Source organism: Schistocerca cancellata, chromosome 4 (genome assembly GCF_023864275.1).
Source record: "Schistocerca cancellata isolate TAMUIC-IGC-003103 chromosome 4, iqSchCanc2.1, whole genome shotgun sequence".
NCBI classification, from domain to species: domain Eukaryota; kingdom Metazoa; phylum Arthropoda; class Insecta; order Orthoptera; family Acrididae; genus Schistocerca; species Schistocerca cancellata.
In genome coordinates this window covers 417060717-417079346 of record NC_064629.1, presented here as the reverse complement: position 1 = coordinate 417079346, position 18630 = coordinate 417060717, and positions in this window count along the sequence as shown.

The window sequence follows — 18630 nt, the reverse complement described above, 5'->3', positions numbered from 1 at the left end:
TTGATACATTCACTGTTGTTGGGTTTCACATTCAGGATGCTGTGCATCTTGTTCCTGGCTCCATCTCATTCGAGGCATTGGATGACTTTTACCATGAGATGGTATCTCTGTTTTCGCCAGGACTGGGCGTTGCAGAAGATTACGAGACCCACTCCACTCTTAAGCCATAGGCCATTTCCAGATTTTGTCATGCTCAGCCTATTCCATTTGTTCCGCAGCCAGCTTTTACGTGAACTGGACAGGTTACATGACTTGGGCATCATTGATTCCATTCATTACAGCCAGTGGGCTACACCTCTGGTTGTTATGTGAAAACCTAGGGGTGCACTTCTTTTGTATGGTTTTTTAAGTCCAACATTAATACCCAACAGTAGTGGATTGCTACTATATTACCCACCTGGAAAAAATTCCTGAACCTGGCAGGTAGTAAGTGTTTTTCAAAAATTGATTTGGTGGAGGTGTACCTGCAGCTTCTGCTGGATTCTGCCTCTCAAAAGATTATGGCCATCAACACTTCCTTTGCATTGTACTGTTATATGCACCTGCCATTTGGTGTTGCAAATGCTGCCACCATTTTCCTGAGATTTAGAGCAGTTAACACAAGGTCTCCCATGCTGTGCAACTACCTTGATGACATTATTGTCATGGTTTCCCCACAGCAGGATCATCATGCTAACCTTCAGACTCTGTTCACTAAATTACAGTGGGTGAGGTTTAAGTGCAATCTGCAGAAATCAAAGTTTTTCAAATAGAAATCGAAAATTTTTGGCTACCTCCTTCTACATGAAGGCATCAAACTTACGATGCACCAAGATTATAGATAACCTACCTAAACAACAGAACCTGAAGGAACTCCAGTTGTTTCTGGGCAAAGTCAATCGTTATTCAAAATTTCTGCCTAACTCAGCGTACATAATTTATCCATTGAATAAGCTGCATAAACAAGCTGTTCCATTTCTTTGATCTGCAGACTGCAACAGTGTTTGCCCAAAAAAAGACACTGCTGTGCCTTGGTACTTTTACACCACGCAAACCACTTGTCCTTGCAGTTGATGCTTTCCAACATAGGGCTGTGGCAACTTTGGCTGACAGAAATGCTAACAGCTCTGAATAGCGTATCACATATGCCTCCAAAATGTTGACAGACTCATCACAATCATTCTAAAATAGAAAAGTAAGCTTCACCCATTGTGTATGCAATCTGGAAGTTCCACGTATTCCTCTATGGCAACAAATTCCACATCATCACTGACCATAAGCCATTTGTGGCACTCTTTGGCCCCCATTTGCTAACTTCCCAACAGAACTGTACAATGACTCCAGTTTTGGGCTTTTTTTTTTGAGTGCATGAGAGACTCATTACAAATCCATAGCACATCATGCTAATGTAGAGAAGGTATTGTGCTTGCCCATTTGACCCAACCTAGCCTTTGACAAAGCTGCTGATGTCTGTTTTCAGATCAATGATCACCTGCAGCATACAGTGGATGGAGTTTTGGTAACAGCCCACCATGCAGTGCAGGCCACCCACCAAGGTTCTATGCTCTGACAGGTAGTTGATTTTGTGTGCAACAGTCAGCCTGAGCAACTGTCCACCAAGTAGTCTGTTCCACTGCGCACCTATTTCCTCCACTGCTATCAGATGGTGGCAATCAGCAGTTCTCCTGCTCAGCACCAACCTGGACGACCCCTGCATCATTGTCCTTCCAGTTCTGAGCACTTTTCTCCTTGTTCTCATACACTGTGACCATTGGGGTATGACTCACATGAAGATCCCCATACCTGGCGTTTTATCTGCTGGCCTGGCATTGATTTGGCAATTGTGAAGATTGTTTGTAACCACAAACACTGTGCTGAGCAGCACATGGCATGAGTGACAACTTAATTTTACATTGTCAGTAGTGGTCAACAACCTGTCCAATTATTCATATGTCCAGTGCATATAATCCATCATCATATAAGCTACCATGAAGTCTCTCACCAGGATTGCCAAGGACGATTGTCTTTGATAATGGCCTGCCATCCACATTGGCTTTGTTTCAGCATCTGCAATGCTGTTATCCACCTCGTGTCCTCCAATTCACCCACAAATGAATGGGAAGGTGGACTGCATTGCGTACATCTTTGAGAGACAGTTAAAAAGTTCTTAGTGGACTCATCAGCAGACTCAGGATTTTCTCTGTTTCTCAGCCCCTGCAGGACCACACTACTGCAAGGCAAAAGCCTGGTGGAGACCCTTCACAGCTGGCAGTCCTGGACTTTTTTGCAACTGCCCTTCCCAGTGTCATGATTGGACCGATATGCTCCATGCACACTGTCTGGGCATGTACTTTAGCTTGGCCACCTGGATGTGTGCTGGTGATGGTACAAGCGATGCAATGCCAGTGAATGTTCACCATGGACACTGGTGAGATGTCCCTCTCCTGCCATCAGAATCAACTGCATCCTCGGTAGGATGCTGACGAGCCACGCTTGTAGTTACAGCCTAGGCCAGTCGAAAGTAAACCCAAAAGTGCTGCTGATTTCCAGGGATTGATTAGCATGGGGACGCTGCCACTGGAGGAGCTGTTGGGTGCCACAATGTCGAGATGCGATCACTGGCTGCTGTGAAAATGGTAGATATGTGAATGCATTAATGCTGAACCAGTTTATACTGGAAAAAAGTAGTTCCAATTTTGGCCACCAGGTGCAAATCTAATGCTATGGAGCATGTTGTCACATCTCCAGTTCTCATATTGAACAAACTGTGTAAGCAACAGTGAATAATAAAAGCAGTATCATGCCTTTTTCACTTGACTGATCTTTTCTGCCCATGTCCCATTTCTAATCCATTACATGTGAAAATATTCCTGTACGTCTTTCTTGCACTCACAGCACTAGATTTGCAGTGGTGGTCAAAATTGGAATTAATTTTCTTTCTAGCTTAAATCAGTTCAACTTTAATGCATTAGATTATCTGCCAAATTTTGCTGCCATATGACAATTACAGCCCACACTGGACCTCTGTGAGTAGCTACATTTTAATTATAACCACCTAGTATATGGACCTTCTCCCCCTGTAGTTCTTCTTCTGCTCCTCCTTTTTCACTTTATTCCTTGGTTCCACCAATATTCCCCCTGGGATTGCTTCTGGCACACCTCTGAACAGTTTCAGGTGCCTGACATGTATAGTTGTCCTCATTGACAACTGTAGCTTCACATTCATGGCACACGTGGTTTCAATCTCTTGGTATGAGCCCTAGTACTATGTCAGAAGCTACTTTGTCTTTCCTTTTGGAGTATATGGACTTGACAACACTATCCACTGGCCCACCTTGTACTGTGGTAAAACCCCTTTACACTTCACTGCCTTTTCTTGCCTTTCCAATGACTTGGTGTTTACTTACTGAACCTTCTTCCAAACCTCTCTCTCTCTCTCTTCTCGCAAATCCCCAGACTGACTCTCAATTCCTGCTCCCAATCTGATTAATCATAACATATGGCAATGGCATCTTCTTACCATATACCACCTCAAATGGTGACAACTCTATGTTAATGTGTACTTTTGAATTATGCATACTGCACACAAAAGGTAAATATGTGTCCCAGTCTGTATGGTAGAAGTTCACATAATAAGAAAACATCATCCCAATCATCCAATGAACTTACTCCCATTTATTCGCCAATGCTTCTGCAAATGTGATTGCCTACTTGGCACCACCTTGATATAATAAGAAAAACGATTTATGATGGTTAATACAAAACAATTTCCTGCAGGCATTCAGTTGTATGGTCCTTGCACATCCACCCCATTAAAACTAAAAGGTTCAAATGTTTCTGGTAATCTCTCCAATAGTACCTGTTTCCAACTCAAATCCGCTCACTGTGCATACTGTATACAATTCCTGACAAACTGATTGACCTCATTTTTCTGTCCTCTCCACCAGTACTTCTCCACCATCCTCTAATTCATTGTTCTGCACCCTCCACAGCCACATTAAGTGTGATCATGAATTTCCCTCAACTTTGCAGGTACAACAACTTGTGTTCCTAATTTTGACTCCCTACACAATATTCCATCACACATGCTAAACTGCTGTTGCTTCCTGTACTGCTTACACTCTCCACTGGTGTTCTGTGTTGCTTGCCACTCAGCAAGTCTTGACCTAGTTTTTATACCACTGCTATATTCCTGCTTAACGTGTCTGCATTTGCATGTTTCCTCCCTAGTTTGTGGATTACTTCATACTCGAATTCACTGAGCTTTAATGCCCACCTTATCAGTCTATATAAACGCCTCACAAAAATCTGGGAATGCCAACACTGGACTCCAAGTTAGTGTCTCCTTTAATTCAATGAATTCTCCCTGACTCTCATCAGACCACACAAACTTAATACCTTTCTTTAATAACTATGTTAGTGGCTGTGCTGTATCTGAAAATCATCTCATGAACTTTCTGTAACAATGTGTGAGGCCCAGAAAAGAATACAACTTCTTGGTCATTTCTGGTACTGGAAAATCTTGCATCATCTGTATCAATCTTGGATCAGTCCTCAAACCATCCTTACTAATTATGTGATCTAAATACTTAATTTCATGCAGAGTGACTTTTTCCATACTCAGTGTTAGATGTGCAGGTTGGAAGCTCTTGAACACCTTCCTCAGTTTTTTTCTATGTTCCTGTATATCCTTTGAAAAAACAATTATATCATCTAGATACACTAGACATTTACGAAGCTTCAGTCCTTTCAATGCTGGCATGTTGCTGATGCATCCTTTCAACCAAACAGCATTCTTTTATGCTGATAATGTCCCCAAGCAGGTGAAAATGCAGTCTTTGCTCTATCCTCTGGAGCCAGTTCTAACTGAAGGCACCTACTCTTCAAGTCAGTTGCTGAGAAGTACCAGCACTGCCCAAGATTAACAGTTGTCTCTCTCATGTTTCAAACTTGGTAGGCATTTGTCATATACTCTTACTATTCTAATGATTGCAATCACAATGATATTGATATTTCCTTGAACTGCCTGCAGTCTTCTTTGCTTTAATTACAATTCGCACCCCCCAGGGGCTACTATACTATTCTATTATGCCATTGGCCAACTGTTGATTAGTAAACTCTTCCAAAATCTGCTGCATGGTATTCTGTATGGCCTCCAGTGCATCAGTGGTTCATTCCCTGTCAGGATGCTGTGTTGCATCATGGGTGTTACAGGCAACAGTCCTTGCAGAAAAAACTGGTCCTTGAACTCCAACAAGAGCTCTTACACCTGTGCTCTCTCTACTCCTTTCAGATGCTTCACCTTTTCATGAAATGCAGTCTTAGCAGCATACTGCACCCAGTTATAGCCTATATCTTCTGGGCAACTATTGTCCTCCTCTGGAATTTCTAACATCACCACTAATGTTCCCTTTAACAACTTGACCTCCTCAGTGCCAAAATTATCCATTTTTGTATTTGATGATGAACTACAGTTTCAAATAGTGAAATTTATTCCTGAAATTCAACTCAACTGTAATAGATATAGATTTACTATCTAAATCAACATATGAAAATTTGTGCCAAACCAGGACTGAAGCCCAGATTTCCCTACTTGTGGTAAGTGGGAAATTGCAGTAAGTGGGAAATCCAGGTTTGAGTCCTGGGCCAGCAGAAATTTTATGTCACTTTAGGTAGCACATCTATACCTATTATAGTTAAGTTAGATTTCAGGAATGAATTTCAAAACTATCCACATTGATGGGTACTACCTTACCTTCATCCTTCTATACACATACAATGCTTTGTTTACCAAATAATCCACTGCACCTAATATATCAGTATCCTCCGGTGCTTCCTCTACACACAACATATGTACTGGTAACTCAGGCTCCACATTCACTCACACTGATTTCCTGGTGCCAGTCGACACACAATCCTGCAATTTAAGTCTTAATGTCACTAGATTGCCTTGTATAACAGATGCTCCTCACAACAGATCAAAACTGATGGCAGCTTCTCATAGCTGGCATCTTTTCCCACTAAGCTCTGCCATATATCATCAAAGGTCAATTATGGCATGATGCTGATACAGAAAGTCTAACTAAATAATCATGTTGCAGACATTGTTTACATGAGACACCACTTCCACACACTGCCTAAACTTGGTTATCTCCAACTGAAAATTCATCATTATCAACCGTAGTGCTCACATATCACTGTCCCCTATGCCATGAAACTTATAAGGTGGTCATTTCCACTGCCTCTTATCCACTAACTCTCTCAAGGATATTAACATGTGAGGCCATGTGTCTACCAAAAACTTATACTCTTTACCACCTATCACACCCACAACAGCACATTCTGTGTCTGCATACATTTTTACTGAATTTACTTTTAGTGTGAATAAATTTCAGTGGGTTTGTGGTTAACGCTGAAGTTTAGTGGATACTTACTACTACCCAGATCACCCCTACCATTACCCGTATAATACTCTTGCTAGTCTGTACCACCACTGCTGTTATTCCCACCAAATTGTTGATAGTTCATGCCTCCCCTATTATTACATGGCTGGCAGCAATGTTTCTGCACATGTCCCATATGTCAATAATGAAAACATCTTATTTTGCTGCGAATACACTTCAACCATCTCTTACCCATGTCACAACACCAGTCTCCTCAAATTCCATCACCAACCTAACTACTGCGTTGAGATCCATATGTGCACCCTCCTAAACATCTCAAGTGCCGAGCCCTTCAGGAAAGCATTGAATGCCCTTCACTCACATTCCTGCAGTAACACCTTATTTACCTCATCACTGTGTGTTAATTCATCCATATATACATCAAACTTTCCAATCTATCCACAAAGTCCTCTGTGGCTTTGTTAGGCCTCTTCAAAATACTATTCAATTGTTCACAAAAAAACAGCACACTATTTTGCTTCCTGCATCTTAATACCATTCCCTGTTTCAGTTGCTCAAAAGTTTCTGCTTTGTCCATTGCTTCTGTGCAACACATGAATGACATTGCTTCATCTGATAGGTGCAATCATGCTATCTGTAACAAACATTTATCCGACCAACCCCCTATGTCAGCCAATGCCACAAGATCCCCTACAAATGATAACACAACCACAGACAACCTGCTGGAAAAGGGAGAAATTAGGTTCACAACAGCTGAATCTATCCCTGGACTCCGTGATTTCAGAAATCCTAATTCTTCATCCTTCTATGGTAATTTATTATTCACAGACATATTTTTTGCCCTCAAATGCACTACCTGAGTAATTAGCGATCGCATCACATCCTCTCCTGTGACACTTTGTCTCTCTGATTTCCCCATTGTATCATTCTTACTAATATTTACGACTCAGAAATAACAACTAGAAAATAACACAAGCAGCACACTTGTCAGCTAGTAACACCACCCTTCTTGCTCCGTCTGTCTAAAAATGAGCCACACAGGCTCTCTACATTGCCAGGCCATAAGACTAAAACGGTGATACCTGAAACAATGAACTGCCACAGGTTTGGCACAAGGGACAGGATGCCAAGTAAATTGCATTGCGTGCACCACAGAGGTTTAGCCATTCATCCCTAGAATTAACTTTACACTGTGAGTTATCCACTGGTTCTTCCAGCCTCACAAAAGTAACTCTTCAGTCATCATGATCCGTAACTTTTTTTATACAGCACTTCTTGATGGAAGAATGTTTTTGGATTGAGTTACAGTCCTCTATCAAGCAGTATTAAATTAATGACAATGTTCATTTGAACATTACTGAAGAAAGTGCCTTCAGGCTGTGCCTCTCCAATTTTTTCATGAATTCTTCAGAGAAAACAAATAAAAAGTGAAAGTTCTATTCATGCTTATGCAATAGTAATAAAGGAGATTATTCTGTAATTCCTTCAAGAGGAAAATTTCCTTCAGAAAACTTCAAAATTAATAAGGGACAAAATGACTGGCCAGTCCTATGTGAAATTCCAAATACTGCCAATGCAAAAACATATAAAAGTGCACAACTATTCTAGTTCCTTTCTCAGTGACACACGAGAGATTTACAGACATTTTTACCACAATATCTCTTCATTTATGCAAAACTGCTCCAACATACATCTATTTGACCCGGCTTACTATAGTCAAGCCTTGATCTCCCTCTACAATTTTTACTCCCCAAACTTTTCTACATTACCAAACTGACTATTCCTGGATCTGTCCTGTCAACCTTTTTACTAACTGAATTGTGCCATAAATTTCTTTTTCTCACTAAAGCAATCCTATTTCCCTTTAATAGTTCTCAGATCTATCCTTATAATCATCAGCAATCTTCAGTAGCACCACACTTCAAAAATTTCTGTGCTATTCTTGTCTGATTAGATTAGATTAGATTAATTATTCATTCCTTAGACCCATAAAAGAGGGAATCCTCCTGGGTGTGATGTGGAACATGTCAGATAAACACATTACAAAAATGTAATTAGAAAAACTTGAGTTTCATTAATTTTAATGATCCTCAGTCAATAAACAGTAAAATTATGTACATGAATTAAATTTAACTTATAATATTTACAGGTTTAATACTTACATATGCTTTCATTAAATCCATCATTCAGACATTTGCTAGTTTCTTGACTATTTCAACCAAGTATTGTCAAAACTTAAAGTAAATTATTCATTCCAGTGATCCTCAGTTAAGAACAGTGAGATTATGTACAAGATTTAAAATTAAACTTCCACTATTTAAGGCCTTAAGACTTACATTTGCTTTCCATACATACATCTTTCACACAGTAGGTAGTTACTTGGCTGTTACAACCAAGTATTGTAAAAACTAAAGTATAATGAATTTTCATTAAAATTGTCTACTGCACTTGTTGAGAAACTAATGAATGGAATAGAAGGAGTTGGCCACCAAAAATTCTTTTAAATTATGTTTAAATTGTGCCTTGTCTGAAACTAAACTCTTAATGGTTGCTGGTAACTTATTGAAAATATGCGTTGCTGAATACTGGACTCCTTTCTGGGCAAGAGTAAGTGATTTTAAATCTTTATGCATATTGCTCTAATTCCTAGTATTGATACTGTGTACTAAGCAGTTAGTTGGAAAAAGAGATGTATTATTTACAACAAACTTCATTAAGGAATAAATATACTGAGAAGCTGTGGTTAATATGCCCAATTCTTTGAATAGGTTTCGTCATGATGTTTCTGGATTTACACTACTCATTACTCTTGTTATACGCTTCTGCAGTCTAAAAATGTTTTCTCTGTTTGTGGAGTTACCCCAAAATATGATACCATATGACATAATGGAGTGAAAATAAGCAAAATATGCCAGTTTTTTTAATATTTATATCTCCTATGTCTGACATCATTCGCATTGCAATCACAGACTTGTTTAGGCACTTTAGCAGTTCGTTTGTATGTTGCTCCCAACTGAATTCATTATCAAGTTGTAAGCCCAAGAATTTTTCACTCTCAACTTCTACTATTTCCATGTCATCATATTTTATACACACACCAGAAGGAAATCTCTTGGTAGTTGTGAACTGCATATAGTGGGTCTTTTCAAAGTTTCATGACAGTGAATTGGCTATGAACCACTTATTAATGTCAGTAAAAATTTGATTAGCTGCCCTTTCTACATTTATATTTCATTTACTATTTATTACAATGTTTGTATCATCTGCAAATAAGACAAACTTAGCATCTGGTAATGTAACAGATGACAGGTCATTAATATACACAAGAAACAGTAGTGGACCTACTTGAAGGTCTCTCGGGCATGCAGCCGGGTTGACTGGTCATTGTTGAACAAATTTTCGACAGCGTAACATGCCATCATCATCAGGTTACTCCTGTTGACTGATGTCCTAGGCCAGTGGGTGGTGTGGTATATATATCTGTCGCCTCTCCCCACCACTGACTCTGCGTATGGACCGAGGGATGTGCAGGCCACGGTGGTAGGGGTAGCTTCAAGCATCTCATTCACCGGGAAAATCTATGAACACACAGTAGTGGACCTAGTATGGAACCTTGGGGAACACCACACGTAATTTCTTCCCAGTCAGATGATGTCTGATTGTCTACTGCTGAAGTGTTACGTAATGACACCCTTTGTTTTCTATTAGTAAGATATGACTAAAACCACTTTGCAGCACTACCAGTGATGCCGTAATATTTTAATTTACTTAAAAGAATGTTGTGATCCACACAGTCAAACGCCTTTGACAGGTCACAGAATATGCCAGTTGCCTCTAATTAGTTGTTGAATGAATTAAGGACATTTTTGCTGTAAGTGTAAATAGCTTTCTCAATATCAGAACCCTTAAGAAACCCAAACTGTGACTTTGACAGTATGTTATTTTCACTAAGGTGCTTAAGTAGATGCCTGAACATAAACTTTTCAAAGATTTTTGAAAAAGCTGGTAAAAGTGAGATCGGTCGGTAAGTTGACGGCATTTCATTGTCCCCTTTCCTGTGACAAGTGATTGATTACACAAAGAACTTAAGATATGACTAAGCTCACATGAACACTCTTTTTATTAACTTTGTTGATATGTTATCTTAACCACTAGAATGCTTTGATTTCAAGAACTTTATGATGGATTCTATTTCTTTGGGTGAAGTAAGTGTCAATTTCATTATACTGAGATTGCTTGTGTGCACTGGTCTCAGATATTCCATTGCATTATTTACTGAACCTGACAACCACATGCTATCAGTAACAGACACAAAATACTTGTTTAAATGGTTTGCAACACAACATGCAGTTCAGAACCAGTCAAAATGTGAACAGATTAAGATTGAATACAACAACCAAGGTATAGAAGAAGTTGACTCAGTCAAATTCTTAGGTTTAAATGTAGATAAAAATTTGAGCTGGCAGGCACACATTGAATACCTGGCAAACAAACTGAGCAGCTTTGCATTTGCAAAGCAAATATTGTCAACTGCAACTGACTTGGACACTCAAAAATTAGCATATATAAGATACTTTGAATTGATTATTAGGTATGGTATTGTTTTTTGGGGTAACTCGACAAACATAGTGCGGATACTAAAAATCATATGAAATATGTGCACTGCAAATCACAAAGAATCTTGAAGACAATTATTTAGAAAACTTAAAATATTAACTCTGCCATCCTTATACATATATGAGATTATTATATTTTTGTACATCAGACATGAATTATTTGAGGGAAACCATTTTGTCCATTCACATGATACCAGAAACAAATAAAATTTTATGCTCCCCATCCCCCGCTTCAGACTGTAAGCCCAGGGACCTCAATACATGGGAATGAATATTTGTAATAAATTAAAAGGGAACAAGTTGATACAGATGAATTTAGGTTCACTTAAAAGAAAACTATGTGAGGTACTGACACTGAAATGTTATTACTCAGTGGATGAATTCATGCAGGACAAACTGAAAATTTGAGCTGGGTGCAATGTGTTAACCTTATAGTGCCGTTATTTTATTATAGTGCTATTATTTGTTAATGTAAAAATCATTGTAATTGTTTTATAAATTTTTGACATGTCTCCTGTACACAAACCAAATGGATTGCAAATATACGTAATGAGATGAATAAAACACAATTCACAATTCACAATTCATGCGTTTGTTACCAGGGTTTCCTTTATTTTTAGAGCTATTTGTTCCTCCTCATATCTGGTCCTACCTGTCTCCGACTTGACTATATCCCATATTGTTTTTATTTTATTGCTGGATGTATTTATCTTCTTCTCATAATGCAGGTGTTTAGATTTGTGGATAACCTTCTTCAATATTTGGCAGTAATTTTTGTAATGAGCTATAATGCTAGTATCAAAGGTGTCCCTACATATCAGATAGAGTTTCCTTTTTGTCTCACATTATATTTTTATCCCCTGTGTGATACATGGTTTCTTATTACACTTCTGCTTACTTTGAGTTACCTTCAGGGAAAAACAATTTTCAAGTATTTATCATCCACTTTCCACTTTTCCAAAAGCCAACATTCCAGTAAAATACCTTAAGAAAAGGCTTCCTAACGTTTAAATTTATATTCAGTGTTAACAAGTTTCTTCCCTATACCTTTAACATCTCATTTCCTGATTTGATTCAACTGAATTGTTACCCTCGTTTTACTTTTGTTGGTATTGACCTTACAACCTCTTTTGAAGACGCTATCCAATCCATTCAGCTGAATGTCAGGTCCTTTGGCATCCCTGCACAAGGAGTCACACATTGTCGTTTCTTCTCCATGAAACTGAATTCCTTGTCTAAATTTCTCTTTGGTTTCCTTCACTACTTGAATACTATGGGGCAGAGGCTACAACAATGTCTCATTTTCTTCTCAACACTGCTTCCCTCCCATGTATTTCAACCCTGAAAGCTGTAGTCTGGTTTCTAGACAAGTTGTAGATAACCTTTTGCTCTTTGTATTTTATCTCTGCTACCATCAGAAATTCAAAGTGTTTGTCCCAGTTAACATCGTCAAAGGCTTTCTCTAAACTAAAAAATGTTATAAGCAGTGGTATGCTTTTATTTATCCTACAGTTCTCCAGAAAACAAACTTATCATCCTCAAGGTTAGCTTTTGTTAGGTTAGCTTTTAGCTGCACATCAGTACTGTTCAACCATGATTTATTGACCTGATGCTTCAGCAACATTTATACCTGTCAGCATGTGTCTTCTTTGGAATTGTAATTATTACATTCTCTGTAAGGTCTGAGTGTATTTTGCCTGTGTTTCATATCTTGCTCATCAGGTAGCACAGTTTTGTCACAATATTTTCTCTCAAGGATTTCAATAGTTCTGAGGGAATGTCAATTAGTCCACCTATCTTGTTCCAAATTAAGTCTTTAGTTGCTCTGTCAAAATCTTCTCACAGTATCTTTCCTCTTCCCTCATCTACTTCCTCTCACCATTCCATATCATCATCTTCAACTTTATATCTTTTGTATAGCCTTTCCATACATTCCTTCTTCCTTTCAGCCTTCCATTCTCTGCTTACTACTGGCTTGCTTTTAGTTTCTTCTCTACCATTTCCTGATAACCAATTTGCACTTTGTGTCACTCTCAATTTTTGAAATCTCTGTTGTTTTCTTCCTATTCTATTTGCAGTATTTTAATATTTTCCCCTTTTGTGAATTAAATTCAATACCAAATGTGTTATCCAAGGATTTCTACTGAGCTTTTTCTTTTTACCTATTTGATTTTTTGCTGCCTTTACTACCTCATCTCTTAAAATCTAGTAGCTATCCACTTGTCTTATGCTATATTTCTTTCCACTGTTTCAATTAATTTTGACCTAATTCTCCCTAAATAGCTCTTAGTAATGTCTGATTCTGTCAATTTATCCATGTCCCATGTGCACAATTTCCTATATATCTGCAATTTCCACAGTTTTAACCTGCGGTTTATAATCAACAAATTATGGTCACAGTCCACATATGCCTCTGTAAATGTTTTTTTAGTTTAAACTCTGGTTGCAAAACTGCTGTCTTACCATTACATAATCTGTCTAATATTCCAGTGTTGCCAGGTCTCTTCCATATAAACAACCTCCTTTTATGATTCTTAAACCAAGTGTCAGCAATGATTAAATTGTGTGCTGTGCAAAATTCTTCCAGGCAGCTTCTCTTTCTTCATACATTTCCCCTACTGTTCTTACTACCAAGTTCGAATCCCCCATCACAATTAAATTCTTGTTCGTCCTAAAGATATGAATAATTTATTTTATTTCACAATATGTTATTCCAATATCTTCATCTGTGGAGCTGGTAGGCATATAATGTGGTGGGTGTTGGTTGGATGGCTACACCAGAATGTAAAACACCATTTTCAGCCACAGTTTTAATAGTTTTAATGATTTCCATTTCATGTATTATTTTCAGTTAATAACATGAATCCGAAATTTTTGCCGCAGTGATTAATACATTAATATGGCAATCCAAGTAACATTTACTGAAAGCTGCATTACATTTCACCCACCTTCTCCACACTACACTACAGATTAGACTTACTTTCATTCCAATTGATCCATAGTAAGGAGGTCCTCCAGGATGTGGAACATGTCAGAAAAACAATAATACATGACAAATATTTACAACTGAAACAAATAAGCTAAGAATGACAGTCATTTTTTAATGAACACCATATGAAAGAATCATTTTACAAACACTAATGTACTGAATTTAAAATTAAAAAAAGGTTTGGTTGTTAAATTTTTTATGGCTGCTGGCAAGTTATTGAAAATGTGTGTTCCTGAATAATGCACACCTTTTTGTACAAGAGTAAGTGACTTTAAATCCTTGTGAAGCTTATTCTTATTTCTAGTATTGATTCCATGAATTGCGCTGTTGGTTTGAAAAAGTGATATATTTTTAATGACAAATTTCATTAAGGAATAAATATATTGGGAAGCAGTAGTTAGTATCCCTAGTTCCCTAAACAGTCTTCTGCAGGATGTTCTTGAGTTCACACCACAAATAACTCTTACTGCACATTTTTGTGCCCCGAAAACTTTAGCTTGGCATGATGAATTACCCCAAAAAATAATCCTATGTGACATTATGGAATGAAAGTAAGCGTAGTATGCAAGCTTTTTCATTTTTATATTCTCGATGTCTGACACAGTTTGCATTGCAAATAGAGATTTGTTAAGACGCAGTTCTGTGGTGTGCTCCTCCCAGTTGAATTTATTATCAAGGTGTAATCCCAAGAATTTAACACTGTCCACCTCTTCTATTTGCTTGTCATCATATGTTAGGCATATACTCGTGGGACACCACTTACAAACTCTGAACTGCATGTAGTGTGTTTTGTCAAAGTTTAGTGATAAAGAATTAGCTAGGAACCAGTGATTAATGTCCGCAAATATTTTACTAGACGATCTTTCTAAGACTACACTTGATTTGCTATTTATTGCAATGTTTGTATCATTGACAAACAAAACAAACTTGGCATCTGATAATGTTATTGATGAAAGGTCATTGATACCCCACAAGAAAAAGTAAGGGCCCTGAAATGGAACCTTGTGGGACCCCACATGTAATTAGTTCCCAATTGGATGATGCCTGATAGCTTAATACATGTCTCTTTCCTAATAACACCCTTTGTTTCCTGCCAGAGGTATAAGATTTGAACCGTTTTGCAGCATTTCCTGTTACACCATAATATTCTAATTTACTTAAAAGGATATTGTCATTTACACAGTCAAATGCCTTTGACAGATCACAAAATATACCAGTTGCCTGCAATTTTTTGTCTAATGAATGAAGCACATTTTCACTGTAAGTGTAGATAGCTATTTCAAAATCAGAACCCTTTAGAAATCCACACGACTTTGACAGAATGTTTAGATTAGATTAGATTAGTTTTTCGTTCCATAGATCCATGCTGAGGAGATCCTCGTGGATGTGGAAAATGTCAATTTTTTTTAGCTGAATAACAGTGCTAATAGTATGAGTATATACAATACATCATTTGTTTCTATTAAAAAATTCATCAATGGAGTAGAAGGAGTTGGCCACTAGTAAGTCTTTCAGGCTCCTTTTAAACCGATATCTATTTGTAACTAAATTTTTTATGTTTGCTGGCAAATTATTGAAGACAAGTGTTCATGAGTAGTGGACCCCTTTTCGAACTAAAGTAAGTGCTTTTAAGCCCTTGTGCAGATCATTTTTTTTCCTGGTATTGTATGTATGAACTGAGCTGTTTGTTGGAAAAAGAGATATATTATTTAGGACAAATTTCATTAAGGATTAAATATACTGAGAGGCAGTAGTTAGTATACCCAGTTCTTTGAAGAGGTTCCTACAGGACGTCCATGAATTTACTCCACAAATATTACGTATTACATGCCTTTGGACTCAGAAAACTTTTGTTTTGACTTGAAGAGTTACCCCACAATATTATACCGTATGACATTATGGAATGAAAGTAGGCAAAGTATGCAAGCTTTTTCATTTTTATGTCGCCTATGTCTGCTAACACTCGAATGGCAAATACAGATTTGTTAAGGCGTTTCTACAGTTCTGTGGTGTGCTCCTCCCAACTGAATTTATTATTAAGTTGTAATACCAGGAATTTAAGACTGCCAACTGCTTCTATCTGCTCTTCTTCATACTTTATGCATATACTGGATGGAAACCTCTTACAGGTTCTGAATTGCATATAGTGAGTCTTTTCGAAGTTTAATGTCAGTGAGTTGGCTTTAAACCATTTATTGATATCCATGAAAATATCATTAGCAGATCTTTCTAGAACTACACTCGACATACTATTTATTGCAATACTTGTGTCATCTGCAAACAAAACGAACTCTGGTTCTGGCAGTGTAGCTGATGAGAGATCATTAATGTACACAAGAAAAAGCAATGGCCCTAAGATGGATCCTTGAGGGAAACCACATGTAATTTATTCCCATTCTGATGATGACTGATGACTTAATTCACTAGTGCCTTGCACTGACACCCTTTGTTTCCCATTAGTGAGGTATGACTTGAACCATTTTGCAGCACTGTCCATGACAACATAGAATTCTAATTTATTTAAAAGGATGTTGTGGTTCACACAATCAAATGCCTTTGACAAATCACAGAAAATACCTGCTGCTTGTAATTTGTTATTTAATGAATTAAGTACATTTTCACTGTAGGTGTAAATAGCCTTCTCGATATCAGAACCCTTCAGAAATCCAAACTGTGTTGTTGATGATATGTTATTTGTGGTCAGATGGTTGAGAAGCTGCTTTTTCTAAAATTTTTGAGGATGCTGGCAAAAGTGAAATCGGTATGTAGTTTGATGGTATCTCTTTATCCCCTTTCTTGAATAGACGCTTGACTTCTGCATATTTTAGCCAGTCAGGAAATGTCCCAGTTATAATTGACTGATTACACAAGTAACTTAGAATTGTACTAAACTCACAAGAACATACCTTGGTTAACTTTGTTGATATTTCATCATAACCACTAGAATGCTTTGTTTTTAAAGATTTTATTATGGAAGTTATTTCTTTTGGTGAAGTGAGTGACATATTCATCTACCTGAAGCTATTTGTAAAGGCTAGCTTCACATATTCAAGGGCATTATTTACTGATCCTGACAATCCCATTCTATCATTAATGGATATAAAGTACTTGTTAAATAGATTTGCCACACTATGCCCATCGGTTACTAATGTGTCATCTACCCTTAATGCTATTTGCTCCTGTTCCTTTCTGGTTGTACCAGTCTCCTCTTTCACTATATCCCATATTGTTTTTATTTTGTTCCCTGACATTGCTATCTTCTTCTCGCAGTGCATTTGTTTAGATGTCTGAATTACTGTTTTTAAATATTTTACAGTATTCCCTGTATTTAGCTAATTCATCAGCATTGGAGGTATTCTTAGTTGACAGATACATTTTCCTTTTTGTTTTACAGGAAATCTTTATTCCTTGTGTAATCCATGGTTTTATTATAGACTTCTGTTTAATTTGAGTAACTTTTAGAGGAAAACAGTTTTCAAACATGGTACTGACATTGTTCATGAATGTGTTGTATTTTTCATTCATATCATGAGCACTATAAACATCTTTCCAGTTCATATCTTTGAAAAGTTTTCTAAAACAAATTTTGGTTGATTGACTACTCTCCTGTACTCAGATTTAGCAGTCTTGATAATCTGCTTAGAATTTACATCTAAAACAAGGAGCTGCATGTCATGATCTGATAGTCCATTTATTACAGGTTTTATATGATTTTGTTTTATTATTTATTTTTTTATTTATTTTATTTTATTATCAATCTTTAGGTATTAAAAATGCAATTGATGTCGTCATTTGTGTACATATACAGTTTACATAACTAACAGAAATGGTGTAATATATTGTAGATCATTATTGTCTAATAAGATACAAAAATTTGTCCTTGATGTTGCACAAGGTATTTGCATTATATTTACATGTATAAGTTTAATCTAAGTGAAACTATATTAGTACTGGTACTTAAGATCAGCTTTAGTGCACATTATAAACTCTTCTATTGTATAAAAAGCTTTTTCTTTAAGCCATTTCTTTGTGACACTTTTAAACTCATTCAGTGACACATTATGTGCCTCTATTGGCAACATGTTAAATAGTTTTACTCCCATGTACCTGTAACTATCTTGAGTTTTCTTTAGTCTAGCAACTGGGATGTCAATTTGCTGTTTTATACGTGTGTCATGGTGATGGATAGATTGTCATAGTTTGTGACTGTGTTGGTTTTCTTTTCTGTGTATCAGACAACTTAGTATAAAGAGGGCTGCAACTGCTAGTATTTTTAGATTTTTGAAATATGCTCTACAAGACTCGTTATTTCTGACTCCATGGATGCATCTGACTGCCTTCTTTTGCCAAATGAAAACTTGTTTTGCTCTGGGTGAGTTTCCCCACAACAAAGTGGCATATGCTAAATGGGTGTGGAAAATGGCATAGTATGCATTGAGTAATAACCTATCACTAACACATGACCTTAGTTTACCTAACAAATACGTCACACGTGCTAACTTTTCCACTAGATGTTTTTGACTTTAAAGATTTTATGATGGACATTATTTCTGTTGTGGTAGTGAGGGTCAAATTCATATTATGGAAGTTACTTGAAATGTCTGGTCTGAGGTATTCCATAGCAGCATCTACATAACCTGAC